General features: G+C 38.9%; 2 long non-coding RNA genes across 3 annotated transcripts; both read right to left on the bottom strand.

Moving 5' to 3' along the window:
- Nucleotides 1-3,833: 3,833 nt before the first annotated feature.
- Nucleotides 3,834-6,742, bottom strand: LOC131013563 (uncharacterized). Its single transcript, XR_009097732.1, has 3 exons — nucleotides 6,616-6,742; nucleotides 6,480-6,538; nucleotides 3,834-4,527 (listed from the first exon to the last, which is right to left on the bottom strand). It is a non-coding gene; the product is annotated as an uncharacterized LOC131013563 (long non-coding RNA).
- Nucleotides 6,743-8,902: 2,160 nt separating this feature from the next.
- LOC131013562 (uncharacterized) lies at nucleotides 8,903-12,562 on the bottom strand. 2 transcript variants are annotated; one of them, XR_009097731.1, is made up of 4 exons: nucleotides 12,436-12,562; nucleotides 12,300-12,358; nucleotides 10,285-10,347; nucleotides 8,903-9,601 (listed from the first exon to the last, which is right to left on the bottom strand). It is a non-coding gene; the product is annotated as an uncharacterized LOC131013562 (long non-coding RNA). The 2 variants fall into 2 exon arrangements; XR_009097730.1 differs by lacking the exon at nucleotides 8,903-9,601 and having other exon boundaries at nucleotides 9,654-10,347.
- Nucleotides 12,563-12,879: the final 317 nt, after the last annotated feature.

The raw sequence follows: 12,879 nt of genomic DNA, 5'->3' as shown, positions 1-12,879 counted from the left end.
CATACATATATTCAAATTATTATTCCGCTGCAAACACTGATTTTACTAAGACATTATGTTATCTGTCAAAACAATATGTACTATTTAATAATGTACTCAAACTCGTTGAGTACCCCTTTGAATAATATTATGTACGGTCCCCTTGTGGCCTTCATTGATATCTAGATATTTCGATTGATTTCTTTATACAAGTCGAGTCATCAAGAAAACGAATATGCCCCTTTCTAAATCCCGCTCCTAAATTCCCTCCCTTAGTCGCGGTTTTCCCGAATTTGCTATCCTTAGCAAGTGCGGTCGTGACAACTTCACAAGTGTTATTTCCCTTCTCAACATCCAAACTTTGATATACAATATCTCACTCACCGAAAATCGGTTTTGAGACTTCAAGTATACCACGTTCATCTACTGGAGACGTAGATTAACATCCACTAATTATTTCAATTAAATAACAAATATTTAATTAAATAATTAATTCCAAAAATGGTCTAAAAATCATATTTCCAACACCATCATCTAAGATTCCCTCTAAGACACATTGCATTGGAGATGCTCTAAGGTGTAAAACTCATGCTCACACTCACGGACCATACCACAGAAAAAAAAAAAAAAAGTATTATGTTCAACAATTTAAATTACAGTAGATTGGACAAGGATGGCCCATTGAGTTGAACACGTATTACTCGTCCAATCAAAAACCAAAATATTTTGGACCCTCATCTTGTTGCTGTTTAAGATAAGTGGACCATTTTCTTTTTTTTAGTTTGTCAGATGAAAAATCAAATATATTAAAAGAGCCTTAATATGTGGGCATTAATTACATGAACGAATCTGATTAAATTATCAAAGTTATTCAAAGTTTTATAAAACTCTAGTTCTAATGTAAATCTCATGTGCTCCACAAGTACGCTGCCTATAATGTAACCATATAATGGGAAAATAAATACACAAAAATTCAGTCAATTTGTCATAAAGGTTGCATTCCGCGATTCATTAATGGTACCCCAAGAAAGCATTTCGCATTCAATCTAAAACTGATAGATTTTTTTGGGTATGAGAAAATTGTGTCGGCAGTCTGAATTCAATTCTTCGCAAATCTTTGAAAATAAATCTACAATTATTTTATTTATTTTGCAAAAGTCTCATAGAACTCAAGCCATCAACTCGACTTTTTAGGTGTTGATAAAATCAAACATTGTGAATTTTAAGATAAAATAGATCTTTTTACACCAAATGTAAAAATCGAAAATGTATCCTATATTGAGCGTATTATATATATATATATATAGGGGGCGCTCCAGTGAGACCCCCTATTTTTCGTGTAACATGAGTACAATGAATAAGACATATAATACTAATGAACAAAACGTATATATAATGAACAAGATGTATATACTGATGAAAAATAAAATTTAAAAAATTCGTAATGAATAAAACATATATAGTGATGAACAGGGCCGTGTATACTGATGAACAATGCAGTATATACTGATGAATAACAAAATTTAAAATATTCTGCTCTCTTCAGGATTCGAACCCTGCGAAAAAAATCACCCTCTAGATACAATATCAGCCATAGGATTGATAAAATAAACGCACCGGATCGTGCCCTAGATCTCACTAAAATTAGGGAGTCTCATTGAAGCGGCCCCCCTATATATATATATATTCTTATTTTGGGAGAGTCTACAATAAAAACAGCTCTTAAAATATAAAATACGTATCAATTAAAATGTATGAATTCGCTGTGTAAATGTATGAATTGCGAAAAATAAAATTTTCGCTACCTATATAATTCGAACTTAGGATCATAAATACATCCAACAAGGTGATAAATCAACCGTAGATCTTGATGATTTAAGGGCTGAAAATGGTTCCTATTTATATTTTAAGAGGTGTTTTTATTTTAGCCAACTCCTATATATATATATATATATATATATATATATATATATATATATAACTCTTAGGGCGTGTTTGATATTGGCTAATACACTGTATTAGCTAATTTAGTATAGATCAGTTTAGTGTTTGATATTATTTAGTAATAATGCGGATGACCCGGTTTAATCCCACGACCCAGTATTATTAATCCAGATTTCTTAGAATTAATAATACCACCTCCCCCCTAAGATTAACTTAAACTAGGATATTCTGTATTTAGCCATGATAGTAAACACCAACTCAGTATTAATAATCTGCCATTATCCACGCTAAATATTCTGGTTACAAATTATCCTACATAATCTTTTTGCCTCGTTTTTCTTTGTTTTTGTTGGTGGAGAACCGGGATTTTTTGGGGACGATGGTTAGGCCGGAGTTCTGGAAACTTTCCCTTCCGCTCTTCCCTTCTTTTGCTTTCGATCTCTAGACGAGTACTCTTTTTTCTTTTTCCTGGTTTTTCCCATTGGGTTTTCCGGGAAAAGGTTTTAATGAGGCTCGGCCCTTTGTCTGCGTCTCCTGTGCTTTCAAGGGTTGTTTTAGGTTTTTCCTTTTTATATAAAATCACATTTATATCCTACATAATCTTTTACTGAAAACCAAACGAGCCCTTAAAGTATAAAATAAGAATAGATCTACACCATTGATTTACTAATAATCTAATGGTGGTTGAGATTTAATCTTAGAGAAATCATATGCAAATGTATGAATTCTGTGTAGAACATGTATAAATTTGCAGTGTAAATGTATGAATTACGAAAATTAAATTTTTGCTACTTATGAGATTCGAAACTCATAACCATGAATTCATCCAATAAGGTGATGACTAGATCTTGATGATCTAAGGGCTAAAAATGGTTCGTATTTTATATTTTAAAAAGTGTTCCAATAAGTTTAGTTTCTAGTGAGATTATTATTTTTTGTGAAAAATGAGAATAATGAATAAGTCGGGATTTAGTGTTGAATAAGGCATATTGCAGAATATAGTGTTGAATAAGACAAAATATAATGTTGAATAACAATATTCAAAAAATTAGTAAAATATTTGCTCTCTTCAGGATTCGAACTCATGTAAAATTTTCCGCCTCCAAGTAAATATCAACCATATAATACATTAAATTAACACCTACAAATCAATCTAAGATCTCACCATATATGAGGAATCTCATTGTAATCATTCCCTATATATATAGAATTGTGATATAGTACAAATAAATCAATGCAACACAAGAATAACTATGTTCAGTGATTTTGTAAAATTTTCGTCTCCTCCAAAATTCAAAATTAGGTGAGAATGGATATTCATGTGTTGCATTGATTTGTTTGTAGATTTATATTAATTTATCCATTATTCTTATTTTACACGATTAATATTTTTAATAAATATCAGCCATAAAATTTGAATATTTGACGTTTCATTTTATTTTTTATTTTTTTTATCATATTTAACCATTCTCACCTACTCCTCTCTCTCTTTATATTATACCCCCTTCATCCCATTGATAATGACTGTCACGACCGGCCTTAATTAAGGATAATTAATCCGGGAAAACCATGACTGGGGAAGGGAAATTACGAAGCGGGTTTAGAAAGGGGCGCATAAAAGAATACTCAAAGAGCTTGAATACGCGTGAAATATTCCTTAAAAGGAAAAAGGCATCGTTAGGGGCTTGGCTAAATCATTATCAGAGTTTGCAACGGAAGGTGTAACTGAAATAATCAGTGTTTACAGCGGAATGCGTAACTGAGATACATGTATGAAGACATGTCCTTTCTGAGCCTACTTTAAGTTCGACAAAAACTCTACTCAGCAACAACACTTCATCGCCCATCACAGCTCAACCTGCACAAATATAAACATCGAAGGGCTAAGTACAAGAGTACTTAGTGGGCAGTTGCCAAGCATAACATAACATCAACAACATCGCATAAGAGGCATAAGTTTCTTTCAAATCCTTTGCTCTTTAAACATTTCCAAATTCATAAACAGCATGAGCGCATTCTTCATCATTAACAATCATAAACACGCATCGTGTCGTGGAGAAGGCCTTCCCCAACGAACACGGGCATCGCACCGTGAGAGGGGGCCTCCCTCAGCGGTCACGGCATCGTACTATTGAGGGAGGCCTCCCCCAATAGACGCTGTAACACTGGCATACTGGCATACTGGCATCGCGCCGCGAGAGAGGCCTCTCTCAGCGGACACGGGCATCGCGCCGTGAGGAAGGCCCTCCTCAACGGACACGGCATCGTACTGTTGAGGGAGGCCTCCCCCAACAGACGCAAGCATCAAACATAAGCATAAACTTATCAGCGTAAAGCATTCAAGCGTAAATAAGTGTAATCAAGCGTAAATTACATAGGGCGTAAATAGTATAAACAGCATAGCGTAAATCATTTAACGTGCAGCATAATAAAGCTTAACTCATTTAAGCGTAATAAAGCATACCATACTTGAAGATCCAATTTGCATTTTAAAGCATAACATTTGCATAGCATTTTATTTACGCGTAAGGAATTGCCCACCTGATAGCAAAGTTTTGCTAAGGTACTCTAACTCCTTGTGTAGTTCTTACTCTCGCGCTTGACCTTAATCACGAGAATATAAAATAAGACATTGCCTCGAGGAAAATTCTTAATTAATGAGAAAGCGTAATTTAACGATGCATGATCCTCTTATGCATGAATCATTATTCTGAAATAATAATCGGAAAATTCTACTATTAATCCTCGTTAATAGATTTAGCTAATTCTCGTCTAGCGCGATCGAATAAAGCTTTGATTCTTTCTTTCTCATCGGAAAATTCTAGCTGTGAAATAAACCTCGCATTTGTACTCGTTCGAAATAAAAGAACTATCTCGGCTTTAATCGAGGTGTGACCTCGTAGAAATTATCGGGCTTTTCGATAGAAATATCATTACTAATGTAGCCTCAAATAATTAATAGGCTCAAAAGAGAGTAGCCAATTAATTAAATAAACCAGTGGCTTAAATGAAATAAACCATGATAGCTTGCTTTAAAGTCTGAAGTCCAAAACAATAATTAATAAACTGGGCGACTCATTACTGATAAATAAATGGGGCTCCATCAAAATAATTACTGCAAGGCTTAACTTAAGAAGTAGCTTCAGCCCAAGTGATGATAAAAATTAATGTGGGCTGGAAAGAATAAATCTCAGTCCAATAGGCAATTTAATCGGCCCAAATGATGAATTAAACTGGCCCAACGAAATATAAATGGGACTAGAATAATAGCCCATCATAAAATATGCATCAGTCCAACTCCTTAATTAAATCGAGCCCAACTTAAAATAATTCGGTCCACAACAGTTAAAAGTGGACAAGCCCAAAGTCAATTAAAAGAGGAAGCCCAATCTAAATAAATGGAAAGCCCAAATATAAAAAAAATCGAGCCCAAATATATAAAAAAATTCGAGCCCAATGTAATGGCCCAACAGTTCAACTCAAAGCCCATTCCTAACCCTTCTTTTCTCCCCCCCTATCAGCCGCTAACCCCATTTCATCTCTCTTTCTCTCATCTCACGCACACACTGAAACAAGCGGCGCCTCTCCCTTCTTCTTCGGCGAAACGCCGCCTCCATCTCCGGCCGGCGTCGACTGCCGCCGCGCCTAAGCCCGACGTTCTCCTCCCTCTCGATCTCGTCTCTTTTTTTTTTCTCCAAGATAGCAACGCCGCCTTCTTCCTTGGGTGTTCACCGGCGTTGTTCTCTCTCTTCATCGCAGACCCAAAAACGAGCCATGAAATCTGGAATGTCGCTGCTGCCGACTGGAGTTGCTGCTCTCGACCTTGCTCTCTGTTTCTCTACTCCCAAGTCATCTCCCCCTCTCAATCTATGGAGCGGAGGAAAATCCTTACTCCTAATTCAGAAATCGCCTCAGCTCGACGCCGCTCTACTATGAAATTCCGGCGAGCAGGAGAGTGTCCGACGCCCTCATCGATTCTCCGATGAGTAGTAAATCAGGGTAGGGCGGCGTCCGCTGCTCTCCTCTTTCACTCGCGTACACGAACGAGGGAAAGGCCGAGTTCTCGGTCCTCATAGCTCAGACGAGAGAGTCACCGCCGTGGTTCGACGCCGTTGCCTTGGGCAGCCGCTGCTCAGCTCGGTACCGGTCAAGGCAGTCAGCCTTCCCTCCTCGCCCCGACGTCAACAGAGGCCCCGTCGTCGCCACCAGTGGAGGCCGGCGAGTTTAGTCCTAGTCACGATTATCGTCGTCTTCAAATTCAGAGCAGGGCAGTCGCCCATTCCTTTCTAAAGCTAAGTTATACTCACCCCTATTTTGATCGGTTCTTAGCGTGAATTAGGCAAGGATAACGTGTAATCTCTTCTTTGCTTTGCATAAACTCATATGCTTGTTTAGACTACATATTAACTGCTACTTGTTCATGAAAGCGTAATTGGGTGCTTAATAAGTTCAAGATGCTTATATGCTCAACTATATGAATTCTGAATTCTAAGACTGAAGCATGCTTGATTGTGTGAATCATGGGGTGAATTTGAATAAATGAGTTTAGTATTTACCTGCAAATATTTGGTGTTGGTGGCTGCTGTTATTGATATTGAATCAGTGGATAGATACACTGAAATATAAAGATTGTTTCTCAAACGATGCAGGTTGAGCTTAGGAAGAAATGGAAGGAGTTAAGCCAAATCTTACCTCTAAAGTTTGGCAGGCAGAATAGCAATGAATGGAGTTCCTCTTTCACGTGGGTTATTAGTGCAGAATGGAGAGAGTTGCTGCTGATAATGAGATTATATGAAAAGAATTGTTGGCTGATTGACAGGCGAAAGGCATGGCTTTCGGTGGAAAAGGTGACAACCCACTTATTTGGTGCCAAACAAATAAATATTTGAGTGGAGTTGGTGAGAAAAAGTGTAGTGGTGCACTTGAGTGTGGTGGGGAAAAAATGTAGTGGAGGATTAATGATGTATATTCTATGTCTCGGTGATTCTGTAACTGTAATAAAATACTGGCTTCGATTTTCAATCATCGCATTTCTGTATCTTGCTTGATATCTTTTTCCTTGCCTGCTAACTTGATAAACTGTAATATAACTTAAATTAAATCCGTAGATTTAATCTGCGTTGCAGTCGAAATAATTCCTCGACTTCTAGTAGCACTAATAAAATATAACAACTTCTGTTTCTCGATTAATAAATAACATGACTTTGCTAAGTCAGTTATAACTTGGAAATAATAATTATTGAATGGTTCAATAATCCTCGTTGCGTTTTTCTCATACGTTATAAAAGTATAAGCTAAAATAATAACTCCGTTTCTGATAAAAAAAAAAATCAGGACCATAAACTGGATTTATTATATAACTGGCAGCTGGGTTTCATTTACTGAAAGATGCGATATTAATTATCGCGATACCATATTAAATAAAAAATAAAAATGCGGGTCATTACATACTACCCCTCTTAACAAAAATTTCGTCCCGAAATTTGCATATCTCTGCTAAAACAGTTCGGGGTATTTTTCCTTCATCTTGTCTTCAAATTTCCACGTAGCTTCTCTTGTCTGCGGTGTCTCCATAAGATTTTCACTGATGTGATTGAGGCTGATTTCGCAAGTGTCCACGTATTGCTGGCAAGAGGGTGCGGGTGTTCTCAATTGCTGAACCTCGTTATCTGTTGGGGCATTGCGTGGAGTAGTGACCCTTTTGACCACAATTGTAACAACCGTTAGTCCCAGCTCGACAAACACTCCTATGCATCTTACCGCAATTTGGGCAAGGTGAAATTCCTCTCTGGCCTTGGTTACCTCCAGTTGGCTCGAGGTTAGTTTGTGCCTCGTACCTTGGTTGAATAAACTGTTCGGCCCGTTCATTTTCTTGCCACACTTTCTTACTGGTCTGATTGATATTGTCTTCGTTGTTGTCCCACTTGCGCTTCCCTTTGAGAGTATGTGAGACTGTTGGTAAGTCGTTTGGCGTCGAGATAAATGGTGAGGCTAACTTGTCCGACGGCATTGCAGCTTCAATGTCAAGTGCCCTGTTCAGAGACTCCGTGTATGAGAGTCCTCCGTGGCTTGCTAGAGCCATCTTAATTTCGTAGCGCAGTCCGGCACAAAATTTCTCTGCCATCTTCTCCTCTGTGTCCACTTGTTGTGGAGCAAACCTCGACAGGTTGCAGAATTCCTTGTCGTATTCAACCACATTTTTCTTTCCTTGCTTCAACTCGTAGAACTCAGCTTCTTTCTTCTTCCTATAGCTTTTTGGAATATATTTATCATATAATCCTGTCTTAAAATCTTCCCAAGTATAACTTGCCCATTGTTCAGGTGTCAGAATCTTTCGACGTGCTTCCCACCAGAAGTCAGCTGATCCTGTTAGCTGGAATGAGACGCAAGATAGGCGCTCCTCATCAGTACAACGTAGGAAGTTGAAAATACGTTCCATTGCACGCACCCAAATCTCAGCTTCAGCCGGTTCACTTGTTCCGTCAAACGTAGGTGGATTTTGCCTTAAAAAGAGTTCTTCGACTCTCCTAGTCGGGGGCGGAAGGGATGGATTATGTCCTCGAGCATCTTGTGGTTCTTTGGGTACAGCGTTACGGTTTCTGCGATTGTTATTGTTTCTCGCAGGGCGTCCTCTCTTAGGTGGCATTCCGATAGCAAGGATGTGCCAATTAGTACACCCTAGCATAATCTAATACAAACCTCAAAAGAATTCTTGTAAATGTCAACTTAATATAACTTGTAAACAAGTCATGACTCCAATGACATCATTGATCATTGATGTAGTAAGCTTTAAGGATCCTTAGCATCTCAAATCTATGAGTCATAACAATCCTTAAGCATATAATATCACATCATCTAAACTGGATACTTAAGCATAAGTCATGGAGATTTATAGTGGCTATAATATCATCAGCTTAAGAAAATTTTTCTATACGTATCACTTATCTTGCTTCCTTCACTATAGCCACCAAAAGATACAATCTATTTTTTTTTTCTATGTTTGCTTCTATGTTCTGTCGTAGTGGTGATCTCATATCTTAATAGCTCTATGTTCATAGGGATTCATTCCATAGGCATACTTAATCGCGCTTGCGTAAATCATTTCATTCAATAACAACATAACATAGTTATTAACAGTTACTCACTTTGCTATTACGATAATTTTCACTTTTTGTAAACATTAACTCAAACCTTGGAAGAGCTTACCATTCTGCTTCGTTGAGTGTGATGCGATGAAGTGCTGAGTTTTGTCAATGGAACTCTAGACACTTTAGTAATTCATTCTAAGTTTGGCTTAAATAAACTCTTAGGCTCAGAGCAAACGAACTGCTCTGATACCACTCTGTCACGACCGGCCTTAATTAAGGATAATTAATCCGGGAAAACCATGACTGGGGAAGGGAAATTACGAAGCGGGTTTAGAAAGGGGCGCATAAAAGAATACTCAAAGAGCTTGAATACGCGTGAAATATTCCTTAAAAGGAAAAAGGCATCGTTAGGGGCTTGGCTAAATCATTATCAGAGTTTGCAACGGAAGGTGTAACTGAAATAATCAGTGTTTACAGCGGAATGCGTAACTGAGATACATGTATGAAGACATGTATCCTTTCTGAGCCTACTTTAAGTTCGACAAAAACTCTACTCAGCAACAACACTTCATCGCCCATCACAGCTCAACCTGCACAAATATAAACATCGAAGGGCTAAGTACAAGAGTACTTAGTGGGCAGTTGCCAAGCATAACATAACATCAACAACATCGCATAAGAGGCATAAGTTTCTTTCAAATCCTTTGCTCTTTAAACATTTCCAAATTCATAAACAGCATGAGCGCATTCTTCATCATTAACAATCATAAACACGCATCGTGTCGTGGAGAAGGCCTTCCCCAACGAACACGGGCATCGCACCGTGAGAGGGGGCCTCCCTCAGCGGTCACGGCATCGTACTATTGAGGGAGGCCTCCCCCAATAGACGCTGTAACACTGGCATACTGGCATACTGGCATCGCGCCGCGAGAGAGGCCTCTCTCAGCGGACACGGGCATCGCGCCGTGAGGAAGGCCCTCCTCAACGGACACGGCATCGTACTGTTGAGGGAGGCCTCCCCCAACAGACGCAAGCATCAAACATAAGCATAAACTTATCAGCGTAAAGCATTCAAGCGTAAATAAGTGTAATCAAGCGTAAATTACATAGGGCGTAAATAGTATAAACAGCATAGCGTAAATCATTTAACGTGCAGCATAATAAAGCTTAACTCATTTAAGCGTAATAAAGCATACCATACTTGAAGATCCAATTTGCATTTTAAAGCATAACATTTGCATAGCATTTTATTTACGCGTAAGGAATTGCCCACCTGATAGCAAAGTTTTGCTAAGGTACTCTAACTCCTTGTGTAGTTCTTACTCTCGCGCTTGACCTTAATCACGAGAATATAAAATAAGACATTGCCTCGAGGAAAATTCTTAATTAATGAGAAAGCGTAATTTAACGATGCATGATCCTCTTATGCATGAATCATTATTCTGAAATAATAATCGGAAAATTCTACTATTAATCCTCGTTAATAGATTTAGCTAATTCTCGTCTAGCGCGATCGAATAAAGCTTTGATTCTTTCTTTCTCATCGGAAAATTCTAGCTGTGAAATAAACCTCGCATTTGTACTCGTTCGAAATAAAAGAACTATCTCGGCTTTAATCGAGGTGTGACCTCGTAGAAATTATCGGGCTTTTCGATAGAAATATCATTACTAATGTAGCCTCAAATAATTAATAGGCTCAAAAGAGAGTAGCCAATTAATTAAATAAACCAGTGGCTTAAATGAAATAAACCATGATAGCTTGCTTTAAAGTCTGAAGTCCAAAACAATAATTAATAAACTGGGCGACTCATTACTGATAAATAAATGGGGCTCCATCAAAATAATTACTGCAAGGCTTAACTTAAGAAGTAGCTTCAGCCCAAGTGATGATAAAAATTAATGTGGGCTGGAAAGAATAAATCTCAGTCCAATAGGCAATTTAATCGGCCCAAATGATGAATTAAACTGGCCCAACGAAATATAAATGGGACTAGAATAATAGCCCATCATAAAATATGCATCAGTCCAACTCCTTAATTAAATCGAGCCCAACTTAAAATAATTCGGTCCACAACAGTTAAAAGTGGACAAGCCCAAAGTCAATTAAAAGAGGAAGCCCAATCTAAATAAATGGAAAGCCCAAATATAAAAAAAATCGAGCCCAAATATATAAAAAAATTCGAGCCCAATGTAATGGCCCAACAGTTCAACTCAAAGCCCATTCCTAACCCTTCTTTTCTCCCCCCCTATCAGCCGCTAACCCCATTTCATCTCTCTTTCTCTCATCTCACGCACACACTGAAACAAGCGGCGCCTCTCCCTTCTTCTTCGGCGAAACGCCGCCTCCATCTCCGGCCGGCGTCGACTGCCGCCGCGCCTAAGCCCGGCGTTCTCCTCCCTCTCGATCTCGTCTCTTTTTTTTTTCTCCAAGATAGCAACGCCGCCTTCTTCCTTGGGTGTTCACCGGCGTTGTTCTCTCTCTTCATCGCAGACCCAAAAACGAGCCATGAAATCTGGAATGTCGCTGCTGCCGACTGGAGTTGCTGCTCTCGACCTTGCTCTCTGTTTCTCTACTCCCAAGTCATCTCCCCCTCTCAATCTATGGAGCGGAGGAAAATCCTTACTCCTAATTCAGAAATCGCCTCAGCTCGACGCCGCTCTACTATGAAATTCCGGCGAGCAGGAGAGTGTCCGACGCCCTCATCGATTCTCCGATGAGTAGTAAATCAGGGTAGGGCGGCGTCCGCTGCTCTCCTCTTTCACTCGCGTACACGAACGAGGGAAAGGCCGAGTTCTCGGTCCTCATAGCTCAGACGAGAGAGTCACCGCCGTGGTTCGACGCCGTTGCCTTGGGCAGCCGCTGCTCAGCTCGGTACCGGTCAAGGCAGTCAGCCTTCCCTCCTCGCCCCGACGTCAACAGAGGCCCCGTCGTCGCCACCAGTGGAGGCCGGCGAGTTTAGTCCTAGTCACGATTATCGTCGTCTTCAAATTCAGAGCAGGGCAGTCGCCCATTCCTTTCTAAAGCTAAGTTATACTCACCCCTATTTTGATCGGTTCTTAGCGTGAATTAGGCAAGGATAACGTGTAATCTCTTCTTTGCTTTGCATAAACTCATATGCTTGTTTAGACTACATATTAACTGCTACTTGTTCATGAAAGCGTAATTGGGTGCTTAATAAGTTCAAGATGCTTATATGCTCAACTATATGAATTCTGAATTCTAAGACTGAAGCATGCTTGATTGTGTGAATCATGGGGTGAATTTGAATAAATGAGTTTAGTATTTACCTGCAAATATTTGGTGTTGGTGGCTGCTGTTATTGATATTGAATCAGTGGATAGATACACTGAAATATAAAGATTGTTTCTCAAACGATGCAGGTTGAGCTTAGGAAGAAATGGAAGGAGTTAAGCCAAATCTTACCTCTAAAGTTTGGCAGGCAGAATAGCAATGAATGGAGTTCCTCTTTCACGTGGGTTATTAGTGCAGAATGGAGAGAGTTGCTGCTGATAATGAGATTATATGAAAAGAATTGTTGGCTGATTGACAGGCGAAAGGCATGGCTTTCGGTGGAAAAGGTGACAACCCACTTATTTGGTGCCAAACAAATAAATATTTGAGTGGAGTTGGTGAGAAAAAGTGTAGTGGTGCACTTGAGTGTGGTGGGGAAAAAATGTAGTGGAGGATTAATGATGTATATTCTATGTCTCGGTGATTCTGTAACTGTAATAAAATACTGGCTTCGATTTTCAATCATCGCATTTCTGTATCTTGCTTGATATCTTTTTCCTTGCCTGCTAACTTGATAAACTGTAATATAACTTAAATTAAATCCGTAGATTTAATCTGCGTTGCAGTCGAAATAAT

The sequence above is a fragment of the Salvia miltiorrhiza genome, chromosome 2 (assembly GCF_028751815.1).
Source record: "Salvia miltiorrhiza cultivar Shanhuang (shh) chromosome 2, IMPLAD_Smil_shh, whole genome shotgun sequence".
NCBI lineage: Eukaryota > Viridiplantae > Streptophyta > Magnoliopsida > Lamiales > Lamiaceae > Salvia > Salvia miltiorrhiza.
Note: the sequence above shows the minus strand (reverse complement) of the source record. Positions and strands in the feature narration are given on the sequence as shown.